Source organism: Martes martes, assembly GCF_963455335.1.
Source record: "Martes martes genome assembly, chromosome: 14".
Classification (NCBI taxonomy): domain Eukaryota; kingdom Metazoa; phylum Chordata; class Mammalia; order Carnivora; family Mustelidae; genus Martes; species Martes martes.
Genome location: NC_137902.1, coordinates 44,568,619 through 44,584,217, shown reverse-complemented (window position 1 = coordinate 44,584,217; position 15,599 = coordinate 44,568,619).

Genomic DNA, 15,599 nt, shown 5'->3' with positions numbered 1-15,599 from the left:
ACACTCAAGAATATCTATGTGAATACAAGGAAAAAACAACATTCAGGCAAAATTTATAAGACTGGCATCAAATAAAAAATTACCAGGTATTTAAAGAAATGTGCAAAAAATATAACACATAATGAAGACATAAATCAATTGAAACTGACCAAGAACTGAAATTGATACTAGGATTAATAAGAAAGGTCATTAAAAAAGTAAAAATAAGAAAGGTCATTGTAAGTGTATTCCAAGTCATTGTAAGTGTATTCTAAAGGTTAAAAAGTTAAGTAGAGACTGGACAAATCAACCAAGAAAAGATAAAATCTGTAAGGTTTGAGATGAAAAGTATACTAAATGAGATTTATAGGGTAGATATTACCAGAAAAAATATTAGTAAACTTGAAAACACAGCACTAGACACTAACCAAAATGAAACATATTTTTTAAAATAATGAAAGAGTATCAGTAAGCTGTGGAATGACTTCAGAGGACTAATATATGTGTAATTAATGTCCCCAATGAAGATAGAAGGCAGAACATCTATTCCAAGAAATAATAGACAAAAGCTGTCCAAGTTGATGAAAACTATAAATTCACAAATCCAAGAAGTTCAAGGAAACACGATCATAAGAAAAATGAAGAAATACACCAAGGCCTATCATAATTAAATTGCTCAAAAACAGTGATAAAGCTAAAATGATAAAGAAGGATGGGGGGGAACATGTTATAGACAGAAAAACTTTTTAAGGCAACAGACTTCCTTTTTGAAACAACACATATGAGAAGATAGTAACATAACATCTTTAAAGTACTAAAAGAAACAAAATAAACCTGTCAATTTAGAGTTTTATATCCAGCAAAAATCATCTTTTAATCTGAAGACAAAATACTTTTCTAGACACCCAAAATCTGAAAGAAGTCATCAAAAATCAAAATCAAATGGTAAAAATACCATTTACAAGTGCATAAATAATCTGAAATATTTAGAGTTTTGTCTGACAAATAATGTGAAATACATGTACAGTAAAAACAATAAAACATTCCTAAGGGAATTAAAGAAGAACTACGTAAATGGATAGATATATTATGTTCATGGGTCAAAAGACTCATTATTGGTAGATGCTAATTCTCCCTTATTAATAAATTCAGAATAATTCTAATCAAAATAATATAAAGTTTTTAAAGTGGAAATTGATAAACTAAATCTAAAATTCATATGGAAATTCAAAGGATTTAGAAAAGTGGTACCAATTTTTAAAAAGAACAAAGTTGGAAATTTCAAGACTTGCGATAAAACCACAAAAAAGACTGTATGGCATTGATCTAAAGATAGACACTTATATCAATGAAACAAGACAGAGAATCCAGGAAAAGACCCATATATATAGATATAGCTGTGTGTATACACACACACACACACACACACACACACACACACACACAACTGATTTTCAACAAAGGTGCAAAGAAAATTCAGTGGAGAATGGATACATAGTTTTTTTCAACAAAAAGTCAACTTTAATCCCTTCAATAGTACCATATTCAAAAACTAATTCAAAATGGGTCACAGACCTAAACGTTCAAGGTAAAACCAGAAAGTTTCTGGAAGGCAACATAGGAGAAAATCTTAGTGACCTTGGCTTAGGAAAGTATGTCTTAGACACAACACCAAAAGGATGATCCAGGAGGGGGAAAAATGTGCAGAAAAGAGTTAATGTAGCAGGACTGAGATGCCAGCAGTTGCTTGAAAGATTGACCCTTTCTGAGTGTCTGGAAACTTGGACTTCAGGAGGATTCTCACCATTCTCAACTGGTAAGAGTAGCACATTGAGCCCAAACTACAAACTACAAACAATATGAGCTACAAACAATATGGCTGATGCTGAACACATACTTTCCTTCTGAGAGTCTGGAATTTTTGATACATCCTAGGAAGAAGATGCCTACAAACAAGCCCCCAATCATACCATAGGCATTGAGTCTAATGAGCTCCCCAGCAGACAACAGCTCAGGTTGTCACGACTAGATGATAGAAGATTGTGCATTATCTGAGTCCACAACAGATAGACTCTTGGAAACTTACACCTAATTTCCTCTGGACTGCATCTTAGATACTTTCCCTTTGATGATCTTGCTTTGTATCCTGTTGCTGTTATAAGTTTTAGTCATGAGTATAATTGCAGGCTGTGTCCTGTCAGTTTTCATACAGAATCATCAAACACGAGGTTGGTTTGCAAGCCAGAGGCTAAGAAAAAAATATTTGCAAAGGCTTTATCTGGTAAAAATACTACTATCTAAAATAAATGAAGAACTTTCAAAACAATAATAAATGAAAAAAATCAATTTTATAAAAAAATGAAAATATATGAATAAACATTTCATATATGAATATGAAATGTTCATATTCATATATGAATAAACATTTTCCGCAGAAAAAAGGTGTATGTATGATAAATAAGTATATGAAAAGATGGTACATATTACTAATTGTTAATATCATTAAGAGGACACACATTTTTGGGGCTCAGTGCTCTGCCTTTGGCTCAGGTCATGATCTCAGGGTCCTGGAATGAAGCCCCGCATTCAGATCTCTACTCAGCAGGGAACCTGCTTCTCTCTCCCCCTCTGCCTGCCTCTCTACCTACTTGTGATCTCTCTCTCTCTCTCTCTCTGTCAAATAAATAAATAAATAATCTTAAAAAAAAGAGAGAGAGAGAGAGAATGTACATTTTTACCAACGAAATATCACTACATACATATTAGGATGACAAAAACAAACTGAGTATTGATTAGCATGTAGAGAAGCTGGGAATGTATAATAGTACAACCACTTTGGATAACTATTTAGTAGTTTCTTAAAAAATTAAACATATACCTACCGTATATCTATCCATTCCACTCCTATGTGGTTACCCAAAATAAATGAAAGCATATGTCCATATGAATGCTCGTACACACACGCTCATGGAATTTTTTTTCAATAGCTAAAAACCTGGAAGCAAGCCAAATGTCCAACAACAGAATGCAATATAATTACACTGACCAGAAGACAAGTGTAATTTTATTTAAAAATTAATTCAGTATTCATTGTAGATGGGATGGACTCAGTAGGATACAAGCTCTAAAAATTGCATACTCTGTATTCTATACATGTATTCTATGTATTTGTGACTAAAAGCGTAATCACAATGGTGATGTCAAAGTCTAAATTTGAGCTCCTTCACAAACATGAAGTTCCTGTCCAAATGGACTTCCTAACCAGCCACACAGCACCATCCTCATCTGCCCCACAGATGTAGCCTGTAGCAGAATTGCTGTCGTGCCCAGGCCTAAGGCTCCCCATTTCTTACCTTTGCTTCCAAGTCCTCTCAAGACCATGAACAAAAGACCCATATTTACTAAATCTCTACTTCATCAAAGTTCTACACAAGACACAGTGAAAGATTCTAGACTGACCCAATGGAATCTGTCCTCTAGTTTGAAATATAAAGATCAAAACATAGCAAATGCAACAAAAGTACAAATGATGACAATGTGTACCATACCACTCCCCAGCAGGTAACATATGATACAATTATTGATGCCCTTGATGACACTTAGAGGTGAAGAATGACTCTCTTGCCTGTCAAATGTTGAAAGTCACCAAAGAGGATAATAAAATGCAATAGTGGGGTGGGGATGGTTATCAAGATGATCCAAATGGCAGTGAACATTTTTTTTTTTAAAGTCAACACTGAGAATATAATAGGAAAATAATGAGGCTGGCTTATCTCACCTTTTCAAGGAGATTCTTGGAGCACCACCCTTGCTTACATTTTCTGCCATAAAACTTTTTTCCTTCAGAAAACACATCCAGAATCTGAAATGAAAAATCTGTCAAGCATGTGGTTCTACCACAGAGGATGGTCTGCTGGGGAATGGAAGAGCTGGCATACTGAGAGAAGCATCAATTTCCGGAGTCCTAAAGCCTAATTTTTGCTATAGGCTGCCCTCCATTAAAAGGAACTTGGAAAGAAAATCAGCAGAAATTGGTTTCAGTATTCCACAAAATGGTATTTTTCATGAACTTCCAACTTAATGGAAAGCTAAGTGTTTTCAGTTACTGCATAAAACTTTTTTAAAGTTTACTTTTATTAATAATGTAAAAATATCACATTGTTTTCTCTCCCAGTCCAGTTTCTATTTTTTGACTGAAATATATTCCTCTTCAACCAGGAAATGTCACTTGATAGATACCCATGCCCCGTCAATCTTCCTCAGAGGCATTTCCCTGCTTCTTAGACAAAGTAGTCACGGGATAAATGAGGCCCCCTTACATCTGAGACAAAGGCATAATATCAGAGAGGGGACTTGGTCATTAATCATGGACCCATTTATTGGTTGTCTATATGAGGTTAATCAGGCAAAAATTTCCTGTGTGCCCCTCAGGCTATACCTGTTTCCCAATTCCCTTTCCATCTCTGTTCCCACGTGATTCCCACCTTCAAACCCAACCCATTCCTAGGCTCTAAAATCAGATAGGATCTTGTACAGAAGAGACTAAAGATGCAAACTGGTGCAGTCACTCTAGAAAACAATATGGTGTTCCTCAAAAAGTTAAAAATAGGAGAGCTTGGGGCACCTGGGTGGCTCAGTGGGTTAAAGCCTCTGCCTTCGGCTCAGGTCATGGTCCCAGGGTCCTGGGATCGAGCCCCACATCGGGCTCTCTGCTCACCGGGGAGCCTGCTTCCTCCTCTCTCTCTGCCTGCCTCTCTGCCTACTTGTGATCTCTATCTGTCAAATAAATAAATATTTTTTTTTAAAGATTTTATTTATTTTATTTATTTGACAGACAGAGATCACAAGTAGGCAGAGAGGCAGGCAGAGAGAGAGGAGGAAGCAGGCTCCCCGGTGAGCAGAGAGCCCGATGTGGGGCTCGATCCCAGGACCCTGGGACCATGACCTGAGCCGAAGGCAGAGGCTTTAACCCACTGAGCCACCCAGGCGCCCCAATAAATAAAATCTTAAAAAAAAAAATAGGAGAGCTTGGTGGTGCAGTCATTTAAGTATTCAACTCTTGGTTTTCAGCTCAGGTTGTGATCTTAGCACCATGAGATTGAGCTCTGCATCAGACTCAGTGCTCAGCATGGAGATGCTTGAGATTCTCTCTCTCCCGCTACCTCTCATATTCATTCACACTCTCCAAAATAAATAAGTCTTTTTTTTTTTCTAAGTTAAAAATTGAACTACCCTATGATCCAACAATTGCACTACTAGGTATTTAACTAAAGAACACAGAAATACTAATTAAAAGGGATAAATGTTGGGGCACCTGGGTGGCACAGTGGGTTAAAGCATCTGCCTTCGGCTCAGGTCATGATCCCAGAGTCCTGGGATCGAGCCCTGTATCAGGCTCTCTGCTCATTGGGGAGCCTGCTTCCCCCCACCCCTCTGCCTGCCTCTCTGCCTACTTGTGATCTCTGTCAAATAAATAAATAAAATCTTAAAAAGGGGGGGGGAATAAATGCACCTGAATGTTTATAGCAGCACTATCTATATGGCCAAATTATGAAAACAGTACAAGTGTCCACTGACTGATGAATGGATAAAAAAGAGGTGGGGTGGGTGTGGGTGTGTGTGTGTGTGTGTGTGTGTGTGTGTGTGTATGCACACAGTGGAATTACTCAGCCACACACACACAAAAAAAGAATGAAATCTTGCCATTTGCAATGACATGGATGGAGCTAAAGATTATAAGGAGTATTATATATTAAACAAAGTCAGTCAGAAAAAGAAATTAACATATTTCACTCGTATGTGAAATTTAAGAAACAAAACAAAGAATTAAAGGGGGGGGGGAAGAGGGGAGTGGGGACAAATTAAGAAACAGACTCTTAACCATAGTGAGGAAACTGATGGTTACCAGAGGGGTGGTATGTGGGAGGATGCGTTAAATAGGTGATGGGAATTAAGTGCTTATCCTGATAAGCACTGAGAGATGTGTGGAATTGTTGTATCATATACTGTACATCCAAAACTAATATCACACTGTATGTTAACTGGGAAGTAAAGTAAAAACTTAAAAAATTTTTAAAAAGAAAAGATTTAAGATGTAACTTTGATTGCCTGTGATAAAAGCTGGAAGCAATCTAACTGCTTATCTAGAAGGAAATAGTTAAATATATTATGGTATGCCTATAACCATGGGCAACAAAATAATTATTAAAGTAATGGGGTAGATCTATATGTGCTGACTTAGGAAGTTGTCCACAACATATTCTGAAGTAATAAAGCAAAGCTACTTACCAAAATGCATAGGCATATGGCCATATGCTTATAAATCTATATTTTTAAAAAAACTTCTGAAAAGGAATGAACTATGCTTTAGGCAGGATGAATTGGGTAGAGGACAATTATACTTTTTGATTTTATGAAATTTTGAAGTATTGGAGTTATGATTACTTTTCAATGTCTTTTCCTTGTTTTTTCCAAATAAAAATTTTTAAAAATCAGTAAGTAATGGAACATGTTCTCCTGTTTTCCTTTTATCTTTAGCAGAAACCATGTGTGTCTTGATCACTGCTGTGTCCCTTAGGCCTAGAACAGTATCTGGAATACTGAAAATATTCAGTGAACATTCCCTGGATAGATGGACTGATTAAATAGATTCAGTCTCATCGCACTTTGATCTGATGTTTTTGGTCTAATTGCACTCCACCACCTTATTCTCATAATCAAGCCCCACCTCGTACCCCATCCTCATACTTGTGTCCCCACTTTTTTCCCTTGCATTTGACATCTTTGTCTTGACTCTTTTCTTGGTTGCCTGGTCTCTGAAGCTCTGGCCTTGCTCTCATTCCCCTCCTACTGGGTGATGGAGTCTTCCCACTTGATTCTAAGTGAGCAGCAGAAACACTGCTACTGGGGCACCTGGGTGGCTCAGTAGGTTAAACATCTGCCTTTGGCTCAGGTCATGATCCCAGAGTCCTGGGATTGAGCCCCACATCAGGCTCCCCACTCAGCAGGGAGATTGCTTCTCCCTCTCCTCTTCCTACTGCTCTCTGTCAAATATATAAATAACATCTTCAAAACAAAGCTCTCTGTCAAATATATAAATAAAATCTTCAAAACAAAGCAAATATTACTGCTAGCTAGAAAAAACTCTATTTTTAACTGTCTACTTATGCTCAGATACAGTTAGCCCTGAAGTTACACATTTGTCTGGATTCCCCATAAGCTCATTAGATCACTGGACTGCCTATTCTTTGACTATTTCTTTCCCTTTGGACAACCCCCTAGATTGGCCACCTTTCCATGTTCCAAAGGTGGGTCAGTTTTCAGAGGTCCCCCACCAAGGAGCAGATCTGGTTTCAAGTTCTGATCCCTTCCAGCCTACTCCAACCCTGCTGCAACAAACTAGGTTATCTGCCCTTGGACTGAGAAAGTGATACCCATAAGATGTTTTATGAAATCCCCAAAATATCTGACTTTTCCACTATCGTTTTATGGTGATTCACATTTTTCTGAATTTTTTTTTATCCAACTTATTCACCTAAAATGAAAACACATCACCACATAATAGTCTACAAGGACCTTTGCTCCCTTCTGGCCCTGCTCTGTGGTTCTTCCTGCTCAAAAAAGTCATCTTCCCTTTGATTCTTTGTTCATAAACAGAAATCTATGAGATTGTACCTTTGGTACTAGTCACCCAAGAGACTCTACAGAGCCCATGGGTTCACCCTAATCCTTTGCAACCTAAATAACCACAACAATGAAAGTGCACTGCTGGAAAGGTTGTGACTCTAGTAAAGATTTAGAATATATTTTGCAAGATTAAAGAGCCAAGTACAGATTCAAAAGAATGTGTGTGTGTGCGTGTGCACACTCACACGTGTGTGTAATAATGATACTTGTTAGGATCCTGCCCTAAACTCTTTGTATATTTCATGTTCCATTTAGCAGAAGTCAGCTGTTATTTACTAGAAAATTCATACAGAAAAAATAAAATCAAGCCATGGTATCTATAAACATAGCTAGATTGAAGTGAGTGAGCAATTACATTTCAGGTAAGGTCAGGAATCCAGGAACATCGGAATCTTGCTCTCAGTCCACTCTTCTTTAAGATCTGTAACAAAATGTCATGATCAGAGAATAACACAAAGAATATTTGATATTTGTTGGAGCTTAGGTCCTGAGGCATAAGAGAGGAACCTATCCGACACGGGCCACAAAAAGGAAAGGTCACCTTCTGCCTAAGCTAAAGAACCCCACAGGCCCTGGAAAGATTTGCTCCATGTACTTTTACTGCAAGGTCCATAGCTGAGTCACATGATTCACTGCTACAAGTGGGGAAACACATTGGCCATCAAGAAGCAAGAGACCCAGTGAAGACCCGGAGTGTTTGTGGCAGGCCTCAGTCAACTGGCCCTAGGCCTTTCTCAGTTCAAAAGTCATATATATTGATTAGTTATCTTCAGAATGAGGTTATACAGAGAAAAATGCAGATGGCTGGGCTTTCTCTCAGAGAATCAGTAACTGAAAGGCTGTCTCCTCCCAGTTAATAGAGAAAAGAGTGTCCAAAAGTCCATCTCAAAACCACACAGGTCTCCATTCCTCTGAGAGCTGCACCACTGGGATTGAGGCCTAGTACAATGTCCCGGAACCTTGACCTATTCAGAAAAACAGCATTTAAGGGAAGAAGGAAGTGGACAATAGTAGCTAGATGCTTCTCTTGACTAACAGTGTGCTTTATTTCATTTCCAGTTATTCCCCCATAACTAATCAGACACAAGAGCTCTATGCCACAGTATGAGACACTATGTCATATCAGTAGATCATTACTGACTCTGTCTCTTCAACTATCACCAGCACATGGGTCATCTCTATTCTCAGCACCAGGCTAGTTCTGCTAAAACCACCAAAAACAGAACATGTGTCTCTGAACTAAATAATATTTTTCATATTTCCTTTCCCTCTGACAGTAGATACCTAATCACATGGTCAAATCACTTTACCAAGAACATTCCTCGACCATGAACTCTCATACTGTAAGACGCCCAAGGTCACACATGATCTAACCTGGAATAGCGATATGAGAGATAAGAACTCTAAGAAAAGTTAAGATTTCAGCTGCTTTGAGGGTTTTTTCCCCCATTATGTAAACTCCTAAGAAATTTAAAGAAGGGGAAAAATGCTTAAATTGTAGGTGTTTTTAAAATCACAATTAACCAAAAAGCAAAATAGTCTCCCTGCTGAAATATATTTTCAAGGAGCAACACTGCCTCAAGTCAAAGGCAGGAGTATAACTCAATAGGGACATTTCAAAAGGAAGGAAGGGCCCCAGCCATGTACGCCAGTGAGCTCCACTACTCTTCAGCTAGCCAACTCAACCATAACAATGTTCAAGCCAATCCTACAAAATGCTGTCATAGGGGTAGGAAATACTCCCCATCCCTAGGAAAACTCTGCAACAGTGCAACTGTCCTAAATAAGGAAGAAAATGACCTTCAGGATGCTCTGGGTGACTATGCACTGGCCAAGCTACAGCCTTCATGCAAGCTTCATCTTTTCCAGCTTTTCCCTACATTGTGAATGGGAGTACTACTTTCCCTATCTGTCTCTACTATTTGACCACACTGAACTTCTTCTAGGTCCCCAAAGACGTCCCCAAGGGCCTCCTTTCCACATACTATTGTCTGTGTGTTCTAACCTGATTTTCAACAAAAATAATTCCTAAGGGATATTTTTCCTGTGTCCCCAGACAACTTAGTTCCTGCTGTCACATGTTTCCAAGACACTTCTCTTCACTGCAATGGAAGCTTGTGTTTAATATTGGACTCCCCACCAAACCATGCATTCTACAAAACCCAGGCACCATGCCTGTCTTGATCACCTCTTTATCCCAGGCTTCTGGCACAGGGCCAAGCACATGGTATTTGCTTAATAGATTTCCAAATGAACAAATGAATTCATAATTAACCAAGAAAATACATCCCAATAGAAAGTACATGTGGGACAGGAAAGTTCTCCAACTTCCAGAGAACTGCATCTCAGCTGGACAAAGGTCTTAAGTCAAAAATAAAAAAAAAAATAAAAAATTCTATCAGTTTTAAATGATTCTCCAGTCATACCATCTCTGTGCAATTTCTGCCTTGGGGTCTAGCTAGGCTTTGTCAGGAAGATTCAAATCCATAAATGAATGCTATAATAGAGCAATAGATGTGAAAAAAAAAATTCAGCTCTCATTTCTTGGCAGCGTGACCTTGAGGAAGCCATCTGACCTCTCCGAATTCAGTTATTCACCTATAAAAAGATAATAATGATTCCTGAGGTATCCTATATGAAAGAATTTGCCAAATTACAAAAGGCCAGACATGTAAAAACTATTGTAATGTTGAAAACACATCAGAATTTCAAATAGAAAAATACAGAATTGCAGGATTGGAGAGTCCAAATTTCCCTTGCAACCCGATGAATAAATGACAAGGCCAGAGACTGTGAACATGTGGTCTGGGAGGACTCCAGTCACCCTGCCCACCAGACAGCACTACTATTCCTGCCAAAGGAGAGGCTGGATGCTGATTTTATTTAAATGGATTCCTTTCCATCAGATTGTCTCATGATAAAAATATTTTCCCATATTCTCCATGAATTCATAATGAAGTTCAAGAATGTATAAAAGCCACTGAAGCAAGAACACAAGCTAACTGAATCTGGGCTTATGAGTGAGGATGGCCTCACACTTGTAATTCAAGCACTGCCTTCTCAAAGGCTAAGTAGATAGGTTTTAATATTAAGAGAAAATTGTCATATTAGGAAAACCTAAGAAGGTAGTGTTATAGTCTCTGGAGATGACCCAGTTCTGACATAATCAAGGACATTTTACTACCAATGAGAACCCTGATAGCAGCACCCATCTCATCCCATCCTATGCCAGAGTGGGACAGCAGAATGGGGAGCCGAAGATTCAACACTTGGCAACTTATTTACCTTGAATCACTCAATCTCTCTGAGATTTAGCAGTGGTCATAAGCATGCGTAAAAAGAGCCATGTGGAGGCATAACTAGAAGTTCCAACCTGGAGAAGGCACTGCTGGGGACCCAAGGTACTGAGCACTGGAGGAGAAGCAGAGATAGAAGCTGGTGGCTGTGGTCTAGTGGGACTGGCTCAGAAAAGGGCTGCTTCTCATTTGCGACAACAAGGACCCTCATGGTGGCAGCAAAGAGTCTGGGCTTAGCTACCTTAGGTCACTGCAGAACAAAAGCTGACCCACGGGACTGACTTTCCATTGGTAACAGCTCCTTCAGGGACTTTGTAGAAAAGCTGCCAGTGGAAATCCAGAGGCTTCCCACTGTGAGCTGTTCTCCCAAGTGATAAGTCAGATGTAAACCAAGAGACCTATGGATTCCTCATTAAAGTATACTGTGACAGGGTGTCCCTGACTCCAAGTTCTTGCTCACTGCTAATCATTTCCTATACTTCTTGCCCCTGTCATGGAGTCAGCCAGCAAAGAAACCCAAAGCCCACTCAAATCTGGCGTCTCGCTTTGAAGAGATTAAAGTTTAAGTTAGGCACTAATGATACATCTAGTACCAAATATACAAAGTGAATGCAAATGTTCACAATCATATACGTCTGAGCCACCCCAAGCACTCCCGAGAAATTCACTCTGCTGCCTGTACATTTGGCTAGTGAAGAAACATCAGAGGAAGAAGCTGTTTAGCTTTCAGAAGCAAATCCTCTAATAATCATGGGAACTGTCAGCTTTGAAAAATGGAAATTTCATGAAACTCCTGTGGGGTCCCCCCAGTGTTTTGCATATGGTTTCAGAAGGGGAATCGTTATTGCTATTCTGCAGAGATCCAGCAAAATCTACCCAGGGTCCCCTACTTCCTGCAAATCCTCCTAATGAATCCCTAGGCAAAAGTGAACAGTTATGATATTCCCAGAGTAAGGCAGGCTTCAGACCAAAACATCGACTGTCTCTGTGGAAAAGAGAAATAAATCCTATTATCTCCATGTGCTATACACACTTCTTGTTTTTCTGCCTTGCCTAGGAGGATTCATGTGTCTAGATTAGGTGACTTGAGTTTTGGGATTCTTTCAAGAAGCTTCTTCTGCCTGTCTGATACTCGAGCCATAAGATAGCATATAAGAATGAAATGGCCCAACTAAAAGGGGCTTTGGGTTTTCTTCTGAACTGCACACAGAGACTTGTTTTATTATGGAGGCTGTGATCCCCCATGTAAGGCTTGAAGAGCAGGAAGCAAGAACAGGTTATGGATAGGAGAAGGCTGCAAGCCTGAGTACTTCTAACTCCCCATTCTAGTTCACTACATTCTGTCCTCTGCAGCTTGTTTTGATAGTCCTTATATTATGTATCTTGTATCTACATCCATATTCTACAAATTGGTCCCATAATTTCCCCACCTGAAGGTCTTCTCACTAGGAGAAAAAAAAAAGGGGGGCAGCAAATGGACCTAACATATACAGAACATTCTACCCAAAACAGCAGAATTCGTATTCTTCTCAAGCTCACCTACAATGGTCTCTGGGACAGGTCACATGTTAGATAACAAAACAGGTCCTCGTAAAGATAAGAAGACTGAAATCACACTATTTTGTCTGACCACCATGGAATGAAAGTAGAAATTAATCACAGAAGGAAAACTGGAAAATTCATAAATATGTGAAATTTAATTACACATTCTGGAACAACCAATAGGTCAACAAAGAAATCAGGAGAAGGATTAGAAAATATCTTGACAAAAGTGAAAACACCATACAGCAGACATATCAAAACTTATGGGATGCATCAAAAGCAGTACTAAGAGGGAGGTTTAGAGCTCTAAACATCCAGATTAAAAAAGAGGAAAGATCTCAAATTACCACTTCACTTTCCACCTTAAGGAACTAGGAAAAGAAGAACAAAGCCTAAAGTTAGCAGAAGGAAAGAAAAAATAAAAATTAGAGCAGAAATAAATGATAGATAATTAAAAAATGAAGAGTTCATTTTTTGAAAATACCAACAAAATTGAAAAACCTATTATCTAAGAAAAACAGAAGATTCAAATAAAACAAAAAAATGAAAGAAGAGACATTATAACTGATAACACAGAAATACATAGGATCGCAAGAAACTACTATGAACAATTATATGCCAACCACTTGGCCAACCTAGAAGAAATGGGTAAACTTCTAGACACCTACAACCTATAAAGACTGAATCATGAAGAAACAGAAAATCTGAACAGACCAAAAATGAGTACAGAGATTGAAGCAGTAATCAAAAACCTCCCAACAGGAGAAGTCCCAGACCAGACAACTTCACTGGCAAATCCTACCAAACATTTAAAGAATAATTAACACCAATTCTTCTCAAAGTTTTCGACAATATTGAAGAGAAGAGAACGTTTTCAAATTCATTTTATGAGGCCAGCATTATCCTGATACCAAAGATAGAAAAAGACCCTAAAGACAGAAAAGAAAACTACAGGCCAATAATCTTGATACATAGATGCAAAATATTAGCAAACCAGATTCAACAAGATTATACACCATGACCAAGTAGGAGTTATCCCTAGGATGCAAGGATGGTTCAACATATAAAAATCAATCCAGGGGGCACCTCGGTGGCTCAGTGGGTTAAAGCCTCTGCCTTCAGCTCAGGTCATGATCCTGGGGTCCTGGGATCAAGCCCCATATCCGGCTCTCTGCTCAGCAGGGAGCCTGCTTCCTCCTCTCTCTCTACCTACCGGTGGTCTCTGTCAAATAAATAAATAAAATCTTTAAAAAAAAAAATCAATCCAGGGGCTACACACACTAATAGGATGAAGAATCAAAGCATATGATTATTTTGATACAGATAATATACTTGTCAACATTCACCACCTTTTCATGATAAAAACATCAACAAACTAGGTATAGCAGAAAATTAGCTCAACCATAATGAAAACCACATACAAAAGTCCCACAGCTAATTTTACACTCAATGGTGAAAACTTGAATGCTCTTCTTCTAAGATTAAGAACAAGGCAATATAAATTGTAATTCAATATACTACTGGAAGTCCTAGGCAGAATTTTCTATTTTCCAAATAGAAAAGGAAGATGTAAAATGACTTCTTAGCAGATGACATAATCATATATAGGAAATCCTAAATATTTCACGGAGGAAATATCAGAACTGAGAAATTTGGCAAAGTGCAGTTACAAAATCAACATAGGAAAATCATCTGTGGTTTCTACATGCTAACAATAAACAAACAATAAAAAAAGGAACTTAAGAAAGCAATCCCATTCACAGCAGCATTTAAAAAGAATAACATAGGTGTAAACTTAACCAAGGAGGCCAAAGACCCTAGACTAAAAAATACAAATCATTGTTGAAAGTCATTGATGAAATAACAATTAAATGGAAAGCCATCTGATGTTCATTAATTGGAAGACTGAATATCTTTAAAATATCCATACTACTCAAAGTTATCTGTAGATTCAAGACTATCCATGTTGAAATCCCAATGGCATATTTTGTAGAAATAGGAAAAACAGTCCAAACATTCATATGGAATCACAAAAGACCCCGAATAGTTAAAATCATCTTGAGAAAGAATAAGGCTGGAAGTCTCACACCAGTTGACTTCAAAACATATTACAAAGCTGCAATAATCAAAACAGTATGGTATTGTCATTACAACACAGAGACTAATGAAATAGAATAGAGAGCCCAGAAAGAAACCTACTCATACACAGTCAAATTATCTTCAATAAAGGTGCCACGATACACAATGGGGAAAAGATAGTCTGTCAACAAATGGTGCTGGGGCAAGCTGTGGTCACCAAGACAGCATGGTACTGGCATAAAAACAGACACATAGACCAGTGGAACAGAGTAGAGAGCCCAGATATGGACCCTCAACTCTATGGTCAGATAATCCTCGACAAAGCAGGAAAAAATATACAGTGGAAAAAAGACAGTCTCTTCAATAAATGGTGCTGGGAAAATTGGACAGCTATATGTAGAAGAATGAAACTCAACCATTCTCTTACACTGTACACAAAGATAGACTTGAAGTGGATAAAAGACCTCAACGTGAGACAAGAATCCATCAGAATCCTAGAGGAGAACATAGGCAGTAACCTCTTCGATATCAGCCACAGCAACTTCTTTCAAGATATGCCTCCAAAGGCGAAGGAAACAAAAGCGAAAATGAACTTTTGGGACTTCATCAAGATCAAAAGCTTCTGCACAGCAAAGGAAACAGTCAACAAAACAAAGAGGCAACCCACGGAATGGGAGAAGATATTTGCAAATGACAGTACAGACAAAAGGCTGATATCCAGGATCTATAAAGAACTCCTCAAACTCAACACACACAAAACAGATAAGCATATCAAAAAATGGGCAGAAGATATGAGCAGGCACTTCTCCAATGAAGACATACAAACGGCTATCAGACACATGAAAAAATGTTCATCATCACTAGCCATCAGGGAGATTCAAATTAAAACCACATTAAGATACCACCTTACACCAGTTAGAATGGCCAAAATTAGCAAGACAGGAAACAACGTGTGTTGGAGAGGATATGGAGAAAGGGGAACCCTTGTCCACTGTTGGTGGGAATGCAAGTTGGTGC